This window comes from Protopterus annectens, chromosome 7.part1 (assembly GCF_019279795.1).
Source record: "Protopterus annectens isolate FY-2018-M chromosome 7.part1, PAN1.0, whole genome shotgun sequence".
NCBI lineage: Eukaryota > Metazoa > Chordata > Ceratodontiformes > Protopteridae > Protopterus > Protopterus annectens.
In genome coordinates, this window is record NC_056740.1 from 426545465 (window position 1) to 426561380 (window position 15916).

Sequence of the window (15916 nt, forward strand, 5' to 3'; positions counted from 1 at the left end):
AAACTAGATAAGCTTCATAGTGTTTCTTTATTCTGAAATAAAGAAATTGTCTTGGTCTATTTTTTATTAAATGATGAGTACAGCTTTGTTTGTATAACTAATGAAGTTATGAGAAAATGCAGAGTATGTGAGAAATATTCTGACAGTCTCTGAATAACAGTTGCATACTTCTACTGTCAAACTAAAATTTGAAATATAATTGGAAGGAATATTCAAGAACCTACCCATTCTTTGTTTTCATACAGATAAATGTATGTGGTAGTCTTCTGTGTTTTCAGTGTTCGTCTAAGCTTGCTGTTAGTATAGTTTAGATGTGCTACTAGCTATTCAGCTAATAAATGTTTTTGCTAAAACTGCTTTCAGTGTCTTAGTGGTTTTATACTAAAGACAGACAGTGATAAGAAAAGTCTTTGAAAATAGTCCTATGACAGAGTAATGTCAAGTATAAGGACTATCCAGAATATATTAAGTTTAAATAATTTATTCAGAGAAACTCTATTTACAGGTCATAATTTCAAATCAGCTATGACATGTTTGTATATCTTTTGCTAAATCTATAATCATTATATGTATCTTATAGAAATACCTATATAAATTGGATCAGAAACAAATTTGAAAATATTTTTCAATGAACTACAAAACTAGCTTAATTCCTCCGGGATCACTGTTGTATTTCAAACAACACAAAACATAGAAAGATGAGCCTATATAACCAACGTACCTTCTTTCCATCACTAAATACTTACCTTTCATAAATCAAGTTGCTTGCCATTTTGAATTCATAAATATGCAAATGATGCTTCTAATATTGTCACACATACTGTAATGGATACAGTTTACTTTCCATTTTTGCCATTATAAAATATATTTTGAGATTGCAAAATGTATTTCTATTTTATGGAGCTGTTCTTCCAGGGACTCTGCTGTATAGCAGCTACTAGCTCAGTCAGACCATCCTAGTTAACACTATGAAATGAATCAATAATAAAAATATAATCATAACAGTTACTTATCAGTGTTAAATGCACAACCAGCTTACTATGTAGTGATATGCAATCAAACAATTAATTACAAACATGAAATTAAGTAACAACTGTAGGAAGAACAGCTGAGTTCAGTAATATCAATGCAGTGTTTTGTCAACTAATGTGTTTAATAACAAAAACCCAATTACTTTGAATGCTTATGTGTGGTGTATGTGTATGTTTTTATGTGCATGCTTTTGCGTGTCCACAGGAAAACCTTTGAAACATAAATAGGAAGATATAAATGACAGGTTACTTGAAGTTTCTGAAGTTTTAAACTCATAAATATGGCTTTCAAAAGCAGTTTGAAGAGTTTTGTGAAAGAATAAAGAGTGGATGATATGCTTAGATGAACATTCAACAAAGCTACAGTACCACACTTAATACATCCTGCATTTCCATACCATGTAGATTATTTTTATTATATAGAGTCATAGCTTCATTTTTTATTATGCTTACAGCATGGATGCCATTATCTGTCAAGAAACTAAGTCATATCACCCAATACTGGCAGGAGGTTAATAGTGTCCTCTACTCAATGTATCACTTCCACATATCCTAGATGAACATTTGTGATTACCCATCTGATCATTCAGACTGGTTTTAAAGTTAAAAAACAAATCTACATCAGAAGCTATGGCTGTTCTGTGCGGTACTGTAAAAATAGTCGTGTAGTGAAACTACCATTTATTAATAAAACTAAGTGCTTTTGTCCTTATCACAATAAGACAAAAGTGCTTAGTTTTATTAATAAATGGTATTTTCACTACAAGGCTGATTTTTTTTCCAGTTCAGTACAGCTATAGCTTCCAATGTAGATTTATTTTTTTTATTTTGGACTGACGTGTTATTTGTGTTTTTAAAGTTGCCAGACAAGTACTCTGCATAAATTTTATGTGTAAGGGGAGCATATTCTAGAAACAGAGGACAAACTGGGTAGGATACCTATCACATCAGCAGCTACTGTTAAAGTGGCAGTACAGATTTAGGTCTCTGGACATGGTGTTGGTTTTACCACTGGTTCTGTTTAAGTGAAGGAATTGAAATGGTACTGGGCCATTCATAGCATGGAAGGCTGCACAGAGTTCTCATGAAGTCTCGTCTAAATACAGATGAAAGCACTTAAAATAAGTCTTTTAAATCTGCATTTTATTTAGTATACCATACTGGTTGGTTTTCTTTATCTTCAGTTTTCTGTATATAGTTGATTTATTTTTCACTAATACAAAATATTTTTGAATTTAGTGGACAGTGCTATGTGCAAAAGAAGGGACATGCTAAATAGGTAATTTTTGGCCATGTGTATGCAAATCTTGCATTGGATCCTATGAGGAAGAATATGTTTATAGCAGTGACTATAATAAGATGCATGTCATTATGCACTACATATACATAGATTACCTTTTATTTGTGTATAAATCTAGTCATCAGGATTTTGTTAAGTGTATTACTAAAGTCTGTAGCAATGGATTTGGACTGACTTTTTGTGTATTCTGGATTAGAAAAAAAAATGGATTTGGAATTACAGGGTTGTGCTAATAGTAAAGAACTCACAATGTTTTTATCAGAATTGATTGCCTCTAATACTTCCTTCATGACACAAGCTGTTGCACAACCTTCATGGTGGATATCTTCATGTCAGACCAAAGAAGACATTAAGACATAGTTATGGAAAGATAGTGCTAGAAAAATAGCTGGAAGGATAGCAATTTAAATAGGAAAAATACTGTTGTATAATCAAAGTCATAATGAGAACGGCGTGGAGTTGAAAAGGTACTGTGATAGTATTGTAGCAAGGGAAACAGTTCAACGTTTGTTAGATAAGTTGCATATATTATGGACAGAGGAAACATTCTCTGTGACTTAGAAAGGCTTGCCAGAAGCAGGAGGCCTTAACATGTCCATTTTTCCCACTCATAGTAGACCTTTCTGGTTCTTAGCTCACCCTTCCATTGATGTTTCCACTAACAAGACCATCAGCATGGAGGGCACTTCCACTAGCTGAGCTAATGTTACAATCCAGGGGAGCTGTTAATGCTAATTAGCCATCTGCTTTCACCCACAGGTGCTAGCAGCTCCCAATTTATGATGCTAGGCAATTCGGAGAATGCTTGGCTGCATAAAACTGTCAAAAGACATTAGGCATCTATTCACTCCTAAGAAAGCTGTTGTGGTGCAGCTAAGTTTAGCAAAGGTGTGTGTGTGCGTGTGTGTGTGTGTGTGTGTGTGTGTGTGTGTGTGTGTGTGTGTGTGTGTGTGTGTGTGTGTGTGTGTGTGGACATGTGGGTGCATGTCTGTAGGGGTATGACTGAAGCTGGATGTGTGTGTGTATGTGTGTGTGTGTGTGTGTGTGTGTGTGTGTGTGTGTGTGTGTGTGTGTGTGTGTGTGTTTGTGTGTGTGTGTGTGTGTGTGTGTGTGTGTTCATGAATGTTTCAATGTGCCTGTAAATGTGTGTGTCTAGGGAGGAGTGCCTTTGCCGATGCGATACATGGGCTGCCAGGGAAAATACTACCATCATTAGTTCTGACAGCACTAGTATTAGAAATATGCAAATGAGCTGATAATGAGGCTGTGTCTTTTTTTAATGATATAGTAAAAAAATGTATAATGGAATACTTAGATAAGTGTGGTAATTATTTCACAAAATATAATATATCCAAGGTGGCAAACCTTGAAAATCTTACAAATGGATACATCTGTGGGGATAAACCCAGCAGGCAATTGTGATTATGGACAAGATAGCATATAGAAATATGTCTATGAGATTGTTAAATAATATGGAGGAATATTTAAAGTTGAATTTTAGTCTGTTGAATGAAATTCAGACAAAATTGATATCTATTGGTGAAGGATTAATTCAAAGGGGGGGGGGTTGTCTCAGAGAAATCAGAGAGAAAAATCGTGGTTTCAAACCCCTCGTACCTTTCTTCTATACGTTACCTAAAATACACAAGCGCATTAATGATCCTTGTGGGAGGCCTATAGTCTCCCAGAGGGTGGCCCATTAGAAAAGTTAGGGACAGTCTTAGACATGTTATTGAAACCATATGTCTTTCAGATGATTTTGTATAATACATGATGGTATGCATTTTGTACAGCGTATTAAGGATGTACAGTGGCAGGATTCATTTGTCCTAGCCACTGTGCATGCAACATCTTTGTATTCCTTTATTAAGCATGAACAAGGTATGGAAGCAGTGGCATATTTGCTTTCTTTTTGAGGGATCTTTTTTTAAACAGATTTGGGGTATTGCAATGGGAGCCAAATTGGCATCCAAATTATGACCAATTATGCAAATCTATTTTTAGGTAAATTTGTGGAGACAATTATGCAACAGAATTCTTTTTATAAAAATAGCGTAGCATTTTATAAGCGTTTCATCGATGATTTGTTTTTTATCATCAGAGGTACATTTGAATTATTTGGTGAGTTTTACTTATATGATACATAAAGAAGTTATATCTTACTTAGATGTAAAGTTTTCTATTAAAGAAGCTCTTGTCAGTACGGCTTTCTATAGAATACCCACTGCAGCCAACATGTTTTAGAGGCCTCAAGTGACCACCCAGTTCATCTTATTAATACCCTGCCATTCTGGTAATTTTTTAGGGCTTGGAACTTATACTCTGGGAAGGAGGAATTTTTACAAGTAGAAAATATAAAGAAATTACATTGAAAATATCTTGGGAAAAACTGCAGCATAAAGTAAAAATGATAAATGTTCTAAATTAGTTGAGAGCAATGGAGAAAGGAGGTTAGTTAAGAAGGATGTTTATTACTAGATATGCCCCTTTTATAGAAGGGGGTCACAGATATCCTTAAAGAACAGTGGTATGTTATACAGTCAGAGGAAGCTCTGAGGGGTATAAAATTAAAAACATCATATCATAATTCCCGTAGTTTTGGAGACCATTTAGTACCCTCCTACTCAGGGAGTAAAAGAAAAAGTCTTATGTTGTTATAAACGTTGTTTTGTTTACAAATATATGGATAATAGTGATGAGTTTTATATTAATGGTCATAAGATTGTCCAGCTGGGTAATTTTGATTATTGCCAAAGTTCAGTGATACATACTTTAAAATGCAGTTGTAACAAATATTATATTGGATAAACTAGTACACTGGTTTGGAAATGTATATTAGAGCATATATGAGACATAAAACACACTAGGTTTAAGTGCCCAGTGGCACTTCAGTTTTCAGAATTCCATAATAGAAATGTTAACCATTTTTTATTATGCATTACTTTTGCTTCCTAAATTTATTTATAATATCTTTGAGGCATCGTTACATAGAGAAGCATGCTTTATATTTATGTATTGCGCACTTCAACCTAAAGGTTTAAATAATGAACATTTAATGAAGCACTTGTAAAGTTCTTTGAATGATGCATAGATTTGCCTGCTTGCTTTATTAAATGAATTTAAATCTAATTAATATTGACCGTTTAGTCAAAAATATTGTGATGTACTTTTAAGTTCCCAAGGCTTACAATGGGTTTAAAGGGCTCTCTTGCTATTGGTCGATCAATTTAAATTGGAGTATATAACTGGAATATCGATATATATTTTTTAATTTTTCAGAAGTATTGAAGGCGATTTGCCAAATAGCTAACTTCTTGAAGGAGTTTTAGTTGCCAAGGAATATGTTTTTCTGGCTTTTCATGTTTTCTGAAAATGAGGTCTTTCTCACTGAGGATGTAGCTGTCTCTGAATCTCATTTATTTAGTATTTATATAAATTATCCCACTTGGGGTAGGCAATTTGCAAAAGCTGTGAGGATCTTTCTGAATCCTAGGACTTATGTGACTCACTATAGACCCTATTTTTTCCATTGCAGAGGTAAAAACCAGAAGTATTACAAAGATAATGGTAAAGTTATTATATCTAGCATTCAGTTAAATACCTCATTTGTACAGAAAAGTATATATTCTTTGCAATGCTTGTCAGTTTGTTTGAAAAAAGCACTAGTATTAATAATAAGGCTTTCAGAATGAATGCTTGCAACTAACAATGTGTGTCAATTGTATATTTTGTTGCTGTTGACAAAGTGTTACATATTTGAAACAAAGAGAAATTATTAAGTTAAGGCTACAACCACATATGAGAGATATTTATGGGAATTTCGTAATACTGCTTTAAACATTTTACTAGTTAAGGCTGCTGCTGTGATACAAGTTAAATAAATAAAGCAAGGTGAGGATATTCAGGATAAAATGAAACAAAAAGAAACACTGCTGATTTTAAAATTGGGCAGTATGATACCTGCAAGACTAAATAAAGAATTTAACTGAATGTAAGTTAACACATAACAGAATAATTGGTTAGGAAAACTTGTTTGTGTGTTTATGATTTTTTTCTTATCACTATGCCAATTTTCCTGTAAAGGCCCTGTTTTGCTTGAACTTAGTGCTAGAGTTTTACGCTTTTTCAATAAGTGTTCCTATTTCTAAGAATTTATCACTTTTGTAAATGCAACCCCTACTAACAATGTTCACCAATATGTAATGCCTCCACCTAAAACTGTAAAAGATGTGTTCAATCTATGTAAATCTTAAGCTTCAGTGCTATGTTACTAGTCAGTGTTAAGTCTGATACTATGTAAATTTAATGCTTCTGTATACACCTTATATTTTCCTTAAAATTTAACTGTGGAGCTTTCTCCCCGGGCCTCCACTGTAAATGGACATGCATCCAGTCAGACTTTACCGGTCAACAAATGCAAAATAAATAAATAAAATAAATGTTTGTCATTTTATATCTAGCTAGCTAGCTATAAATCCCCTCTTCACAAGGAAGACTTTCAAGCTCACTGTCTAATTCTCGCCCACTTCTTTATTATCGCCCCTTGTAAGTCATTTCATGAAAGCAGTCCAAAAACTACTACTGACTTATGTTCAACATAAAATCTTTTTCACCAGCTGTCAATATAGTTTTTAACCTAATGATGACATGGGAATGACATTACCTGCAGTCAGGGGAACCTGATGCTGTTAAGGTACAGGGCTGCAGCTCCTCCATGTTTTGTTAAATATTATTTATTGCTAACATCTTTAATATTTTGTTATGCCAAAAGCCTTGATATAATACATTATTTTATTCTTTTGAGTGCCAAGTCATGTGACTGTATCTTGTACAGAGATGCACAATGCCACCAGCAAGCATTTGTTAGTTGAAATGCAGTGGTTATGGGGGCATGTAGGCTGCATTCAGTTTCAGTCAGAAAAAAAAAAGAAACAGTGGCTGTGCCATTCAAGAGAACACCCTCCCCAGCTGCTGTGATCTTGCATGACTGGTTAGTGTACTGATCAAAGGCAAGATCACATAGCTTCAGAGAGTAAACAGCGTAAAAAATAAAATAATTTTAATTGTATTGGCTGTGCAAGAACCCATTGGTAAGGTGAGGAAAGTAATATCATTGACACAATACAGTGAGTCAGGTATCAAAGCAAACAAGGAAGCAAACAATTATCGGTCCTGTCATTGAGAATACATGATAGGAGAAATATATGACTCACCTATGGTGGATCTTTGGAATGTGGGAGGAAGCTGGAGTACTATAACACAGCTCACTTTAGAAAGTTATTTTTATCACAGTGAGGCTTTTCCATTTTCCTGTACGGAGCTGGCCTTAGAATCATTGTAAATGAGTAATAAAATTCAAGGCCAATCAGCTTCATTCACAGTGTACCTTTGTAATGGTTTGGCTTGATACAGCTAAAAACTGCTGTGCAGACCTTATTAAATCCACTGCAGAGACTGTATTAAGTCCACTGCTGCAGTTTTTTATTGTCTTCAAATACTCGGCATAGGAGAGCAATACTATCCCTTTAGCTGCTCTGACTGTTGCATGTCACTCTACTTGGCCATACGCATGTTTATACTGCAGTAACTGAAACAACAGAAAAAAAACCTGAGTGTTTCTGATGGACCCTTTACAAGAAACAGCACCTGTTGTGAGAGAGGAGCATCTGGACAATCTGCTGTTGGGAATGTATTGACAATATTTGTTTCCACACACGCTATGCAGATAAGGGGTTTACAAGATCCATAGGATTGACTGCCTTGGAGACTACAGGTTGAGCGATATAAAGCACAAATACAAATTGTCATTAATGAAGATAAATCAGAATAATGAAAGAATGGATAACAAGAAAGCAGTCCTGCGTACTTTAAATAGGAAGAGATGCACCAGGAAGGCAGACACTTAGGCACAAGAAAACTGATTGCAACTATTTTTGGAAGAGGTTGTTGCATAACCTATTAATTTTGGTCCAAAGGTATGATACTAGTGAACATTCACTTTTGGGTTATAGTGTCAAACTGCAGTGTGAAACATTGCCTCACTAATTAGAAAATCTCATTACTGTGAGTATAGTTATGTGGGAGCCTTCAAAGGTGGTAAGAGTGAGACCATTATTCATAAGCTGTGTCCTGAAACACCGTAGAGAGATTGTTTATGGCAGGGGTTATATCTTTACATTTTTTTACATTTTGTTTCTGTTTTAATTGATGTACAAGATGCTCAGTAATTGCTATTGTCTCCTATGGTGTGACACATTGTTTATGATATTCATACATTAGTGTATGGGCAGATGAAGATAGGAGCATTTATCGGAATGCTTGGGAGAACCTCTGCAAATGGAAAAATGCATCTTGTACTTGACCATCAAATTCATAATAATAACCTACTACTCAACATGCAACATGGTATAGACCCTCACACAACTACAAGCACCCTTCTCTCCTTCTTTCAGAGATTGTATTAACAACAACTGCAACCTTAACAAACTCTCTTCTGCCCTTGACTTGACTTGTCTATTTGACATGGTAAATAAATCAATTCTCATCACATCAATAACTAAAAATCCCTGTCATACATCCATCAATCTCAAAAAGTTTCCAGTCCTACCTGGATAGAAACAACAAGCTGTGTACTGGTACAAGTCTCTACTTATCTCCCTGTCAACAACCTCAGGAGTCCCCAGGGCTCCATCCATACAATATGCAGACCTACTCTGATATCCTCAGCTCCCTCCCCTTCTGAACTTCTCTATCTGACCCAACAAGTATTTAACATAGCTGAGCAATGGTTTACAGATAGATGTCTCGACTAAACCTCCTCCTCTCTCCCTACTAAGAATCCTTCCATTGCATTTCTCAATAAACTCTACCAATAATACCATTATATCCCCAGACCAGTCACCCATGACAATAAATCTGAACTTTGACATCCATATTAATAAGTCAATAAAACTAGATTTCACTGGTAATCCTTTTTAGAGACCCATCACTTTTTATTTTAAAACAGTTAGGTTGGCTTGAACTTCAAAATCTAATTACATTCCATCAGCTAAACTAGCCATATAACACTCTTTACAAACCTTCAAAACACCTTCATTATCCTCTCACACTGGTAAAAACACACACTGGTTAAAACACACACACTCAAAATTGAAGTAAAAAAACCTGACAAAACAAAACAAAAAAACACAAAAACCTGACTACACTGGTTATGTCAAAACAAATAAAGAAAAAAACAAAAAAAAAAAATTTCTGAAAACCTGACTACAAAAAACCCAAAAAAAAAAAAATTGAAACTCAAAAACAAAAACACACTGGTTATAAAAACGCTGTGTCAATAAAAATAAAAAAAGAATGATTAAAGAAACACACTGGTATAAACTAAAAAACAAAAACCTGGAAATTCACTAACAAAAAATTGACTGAAAAAAACAAACAAATTGAAAGTATTCCTGAAAACACACTGGAAATGTCAAAACAAAACAAATGACTAGTCAAAAAAAAATTTCTGAAATTTCTGAAAACAACAAACTGGTTATGTCAAAAAAACCTGACTAGTCAAAAACAAATTGAAAGTATTTTTAAAGAAAACACACTGTCTATGTCACCACTCTAAACCTGAAAAAAAAAAAACAAATTGAAAGTATTCTGAAACACACTGGTTATGTCAACAACTAAACCTGACTCAAAAAAAAAAAAACAAATTCCTGAAAACACACTGGTTATTATCATGCTCTAAAACCTGACTAGTCAAAAAAAAAAAAATGAATATTCCTGAAAACACACTGGTTATGTCAATGCTCAAAACACCTGACAGTCAAACAAAAAAAAAATATTTTCCTGAAACACTGGTTATGTGGTTATCTCTAAACCTGACTGAGTCAAAAAAAATTGAAAGTATTCCTGAAAACACACTGGTTATTGTCAATGCATAAACCCTGACTAGTCAAAAAAAAAATTGAAGTATTCCTGAAAACACACTGGTTATGTCACTAAACCTGACTAGTCAAAAAAAAACAAAAAGTATTATGAAACACACTGGTTATTGTCAATGCACTAAACCTGACTAGTCAAAAAAAAATTTGAGAGTATTCCTGAAAACACACTGGTTATGTCAATGCACTAAACCTGACTAGTCAAATGATTGTATTTCCATTCCTTTATTTATTCTTGTATTGTGCACTGTACATTTTCTGTAAATTTTTATTGTATTAATTTTATTGTCCAAGTTTTGTGGAGTGCTGCTTTCACAGGTTTGTACATCAAATATTACAGACCTAGATGGTGGAACTATAGCTTTTCAATACAGAGTACTGTACTGTATAGGTTTATTCAAATGGTGAAAAAGAATTTAATATCTGACACAAACAAACTACAAAAGCAGGAAAATAGCTATTACATAACTGGGACTGGGACCAGGTATTTATATTGGAAGTCTCGATTTCCTGTGTGAGTGGGGATGCAGTAAGTATTATAGGGAAGTGCATTTACATAAAGTGAGTGTAGGCCTAGGTTTATCATTCAAGATTTTATAATACATGGCTACAGGCATGGGGAAATTACAGTTCTGTAAGTCACACCGACCCATAACAGTAGATGTTCATGTTCCTCACTGTTGCCTTTAGGCTATATAGGTTGCATCCTGCCCAGGATACAACTGGATAGCTTTATAAAGTTCTGGTTTCCTCCAGCACATTCACTCTAACTGCTGACTGGTCAGCCAAAATGAGGGAAATCAGCAGTCATAGTCAATCTTTCTTCAGGACTTTCTTACCCATAAAGTGAAGCAGCTAAAGTTCATTGCAATAAAGCTGTGTTATACATCTAGTGAGCTCAGTGCTGCATAAGTGGTGTGAGCAGTGTTATGTACCTGGTAAGCTCAGCGCTGCATAAGTGGGGTGGGCAGTGTTATGCACCAGGTGAGCTCATTGCAACATAAATGGTGTGAGCAGTGTTATGCCAGTGAGCTAGCAATTGTAATGGTGGGTGTGAGCAGTGTTATGCGCGTGTGGTGCTGCATGTATGCAAGGGGTATGAGCAGTGTTATGCACCCAGTAAGCTCAATGTTGCATAAGTGGTGTCAGCAGTGTTATGCACCCGGTGAGCTCAATGTTGCATAGGTGGTGTGAGCAGTGTTATGCACCCGGTGAGCTCAATGTTGCATAGGTGGTGTGAGCAGTGTTATGCACCCGGTGAGCTCAGTGCTGCATAAGTGGTGTGAGCAGTGTTATGCACCCAGTGAGCTGAATGTTGCATAGGTGGTGTGAGCAGTGTTATGCACCCGGTGAGCTCAGTGCTGTATACATTATCAGAAAAGAAAACAAACTGTTTTAACATTTTTCCATTTAAATACATTTTATATCTATCTATCTATCTATCTATATCTATATATATATATATATATATATATATATATGTACATTGGAACCTCTAAATTGGTTATAGGTGTGGAAGAATTATCATGGCCGGGCTAGCTACCCGGTGGTAAACCTTGACTCTATATGATTGCCACTGTTGAAGTGACACCTCACCCTAAGGGTAAAATGGAAAAAGGGATTTGTGGATGGATGGATACATCACATATATTTTCGTTGTTACTATTTTCAGTCCAGCATTGCATAAATTGCTGAATTCATGCCTTCCATTAAATCTCACTCCTCCTCTTGAACATTATTTTGCATGTATTTGTCCCACAATTTTCCATTTGTCTATGTGATTTCCTCCTTCCCTTTTCTAAAGATCTCTCTTCCAGTTCTTTTGTCTCTTTTATAACATCCAATATGTCAAATACAATTGTTGTAGACTTTGATTTCCATTTTCTATTAACTGTTTTTTTTTTTTTTCTGGCAGCCAAGAGAATTAAACGTAATAAGGTCTTACTAGGCCTAGGCAAGTCAGATCCTGTGTCCCAGCTCAAAGGAATCATTTCCTTATTTACAACCATTTACTAACCAATGTTTCTGACAGAGTACTCTGTAGGGAAATTTTAAAATCTGCCAACTCATTATACTCCCAAAACGTATGTTCCCAGTTAACTCTTTCTTTCCATCATACCTCTAACATTGACATCTAGCTGAGGAAACATTCTAATAGTTAAGGTAAGATTTGGGAAAATCACACAGATATTGTAGAACAAGGGGAGCTTTAGCCTTAATAGGGTTCTGGTTTCTGTTACAGCACCAAGCAGAAAATCTCATCCATTTAGTTAAATATGACTTTCTGGTAGCAGGTTTCTTAGCCTCCTTTGTAATTCCTCATTAAAAAGATGCCTCAAGGGTTCATAATTCTATTATCTAGGTAGTCAGATAGACAGTGAAGGCTTGGATGAATCAGAGATCCCTTGCCATGTGTGAGTAGATTCTGTTGGGGAAATTTGTGGCAATTGCTCTTGGTTATTTTCATTAGAAGGGAGAACAAATGTCTGTGCCAAAACAGGGTTAACAAAATTATCTTTAGAGAGTCCTTTTGGATCTTTGAAGAACCCTGTTTATCAAGGGAAAGGAGATGAAGGCAAAAAAAGCATTCCTGTACATGGGGAAGAAAAGGCATCCATATTCTAAGCTTTTAGGCCTTTCTACAAGGAGTCCCAGAACAGAATTTCTTCAACAATCTTTTGGGAATGTAGGCAAGCAGATCTATTTGGAGAACTGCCCATAGATGGACAATCTGCTGGAAGGCCCTTCTGTGTAATTTCCACTCAGGGAGGGGGGGTTCTCCCTTGGACCCATTCAGATTGTCTGCCACAGTGCTCTGCTCTGATGTAAAAGTAGCCTGTAGGAATAGAGTGTGATGAATTGCAGGTTACCAGGCTATCATGGCTATAGTCTGCATAGGGGTAAGACCTGGTTTCCCCTTGTCTGTTTATGTACCATATGATAGTGGTGTAGTCTCTGATTATTAAAACTGGTCCTGGAGTCTAAAAATTGTTCAGAGTCTTTAAGGCATTTATCAGTGCTATTATTTCTTTGATGTTTATGTGCTTTTTCTTGAACTGATGATCTCAAATACTGTTTACATTGATTCCCTTGGATACAGCCTCCCATGCGAAGTCTGAAGCATTCACAAACACAGATTGGTTAGAGACTGAGGGGACAAAAGGAAGACCTGGGTTCATAAACAATCGGTCTATGCATCAATGTCTCTCTCTTCTGACCAAGTTCAGCATGAGGATTTGATAAGATATAGGGTGCTTGTGCTGGATTCAGAAAGAATTGAGAAACCACTGAATTTTTCTCATAGGCAACCTTGCTAGAGGGATCATTAGGATAGTGAAGGTCACTTATCCCAAAATCTTGAGATATTCCCTTGCTGTGGTTATGGATTGCTGAAATCACTGAAGAATCTGTTCCTGGAAAATGTTTTTTTTTTTGAGCAGATAAGTCATCATTTGAGAATTTGAGAAGTGATTGAGCTACCTATGTTATAAACACCTAGATTTTGAAGCAGCTTTTTGACAAACTGCAGAAAATCTTGAAAGTTTTGAATACAGTCTACAAAATAAGGCAGCCATCCAAGTAGAGTAATGTGAATGTCTTGTTTCATAGTTTCATAGTTTAGTACTAGGCTATCTGCCCTGAGGCATTTGCAAGCCTAGCCCTAGAGATGTGGCTTTCGCCACCCCATGTAGTGGTACTAAGGTGTATAGAATAAATTTAGAGTACTGTGCCTTTGTCTAGTAGTGACACATTGAAGACCCCCTTACTTATCAAAATTAGTTTACTGTGCCTCTGTTAAGTAGTGATACAGGGGTGACCTAAACCACGATCTCCCATCCACTCGTCAAGATTTCTCTTGAAGAGAGACAGTGAGGGGCTCTGCCTAACATGGACTGGGATTTTGTTCCAGAGTATGGGAAGCCTCTGAGTTATGAATCTGTCTCTCCAGCATGTTCTATTCATGTTTGTACTGAGGTTTAAATCTTTGGCTTTCGTGGTTCTTATGGATTTTGATTTTTTGAGGTGGAGCATGCCCATCAATTCCTGGTTGGACATGGCCTTGTATGTCAGGCACAGATCACCTCTGAGCAGGCAGTATGCTACTGAATAGAGCTGGAGTTTCTTTAGCCTGGCAGCATATGACATATGTTGGAAACCTTTGATCCTCTTGGTGAGGTAGTTCTGGGGTCTCTCCAGCTGTTGTAAGTGCCGGGTGAGGTACATACCAAATGGGGCATTGTACTCAATCATGGGCCTGATAAGGGAGGAGTACAGGGGCACGATGACCTCCTTTGATCTGGATGTGAACCCCTTCATGATAAGGTGGGCAAGGTAGAAAGTTTTTCTAACCACTTTGGCAATGTGGGTGTCAAATGAGAGGTCACTATCAACTTGAGTCCCCAGGTCTCTGATTTCTTTTTCGGTACTTAGTGGGTTACTGTCTATGTGATAATTTGTGGGTATTTTGTTTTTCCCAAAGGGGATGACTATACATTTCTTGGCATTCAGTTTAAGGCCGTGATTCCGGCACCAGTTGTCCGTTTCAGTGAGGTCTTTCTGTAGGATGTATGTGTCAGCTGGTGTAGTTTGCAGTTTGTCAGCCACAACCCTCCCATGTTTGCTTTCACATCTGAGAAGTAAATGCCGAACAAGAGGGGTCCCAGGACAGAGCCCTGTGAGACATCACTTGTGACTGGCTTTGAGTCTGACATGGCTCCCGCAATCTTGACTTTATGGGTTCTGTTCTTTAGCCAGTTTGCAACCCATCTTGTGACATATGGATTTACTTTTAAGCTGTTTAGCTTTTCTATGATCCCTGAGTGGGGTATTGTGTCAAAGGCTTTAGCCAAGTCCAGGTAGGCTGTATGGACTGCCTTGCTCTCGTCAATGGCTCTAGTGACTGTTTCGCAAAAGTCAACCAGGTTCAAAAGGCAGGCTCTGCCTTTTACAAAGCCAAACTGGGTGGGATCAAGTGTCTGTAGGTCCCCAATGTCGTTGTTTATGAGTTCCATAATAATTCTTTCCATAGCTTTGCAAACCAGGCTGGTCAAGCTTATGGGGCGGTAGTTCCCAGGGTCTGTAGTGGAGCCTCCCTTGTGGAGTGGTACCACTGTTGCTGTACACCAGTGTTTAGGTACATATCCTGTAGTAAGGCTAAGGTTAAATAACATTTTTATATGCGGGTTTAGCTCCTCTTGGAGTTCACATATCACGCAGCCGGGGATACCATCAGGTCCCAAAGTTAACATGAAACTTAGAAGAGAAATAAGGGGAAAAAAAACTGTAGGGTGAGCATTTTGAATGTTGTAACCTTGGCATCAGTTTTAACAAGGACAAATCCAAATGAGGTCCCTAGTTTCCTTCTTTTTTGGTTACTAGGAAAATTCTTGAATAGAATCCTTTTCTGTTTTGATCCTCTTGTACAGGGTCTATAAGGCCATATATGGAAGGAAAGACATGTTTGATTTTCAGGATGGGGAAGAATTCCTAGATTTAGGTAGAAGGAGTCACATTAACATTTGTATCCCTTTTGAATAATTTCTAGAAACTATGAATCTGTTGTTATCTGAAACCAGACAGGGAGACAAACTGAAAGATTCTTTGAAAGGTTTAGATAGTTACCAAGGTCGGGAGGAGGGGAAGATGGAAGT

At 36.5% G+C, this 15916-nt stretch overlaps 1 protein-coding gene across 1 annotated transcript in view; it reads right to left on the minus strand.

Moving 5' to 3' along the window:
• Positions 1–15916, minus strand: part of STAB1 (stabilin 1) — a 2761215-nt gene that overhangs the window by 1696927 nt on the left and 1048372 nt on the right. The gene's annotated exons all lie outside the window — the stretch shown is intronic.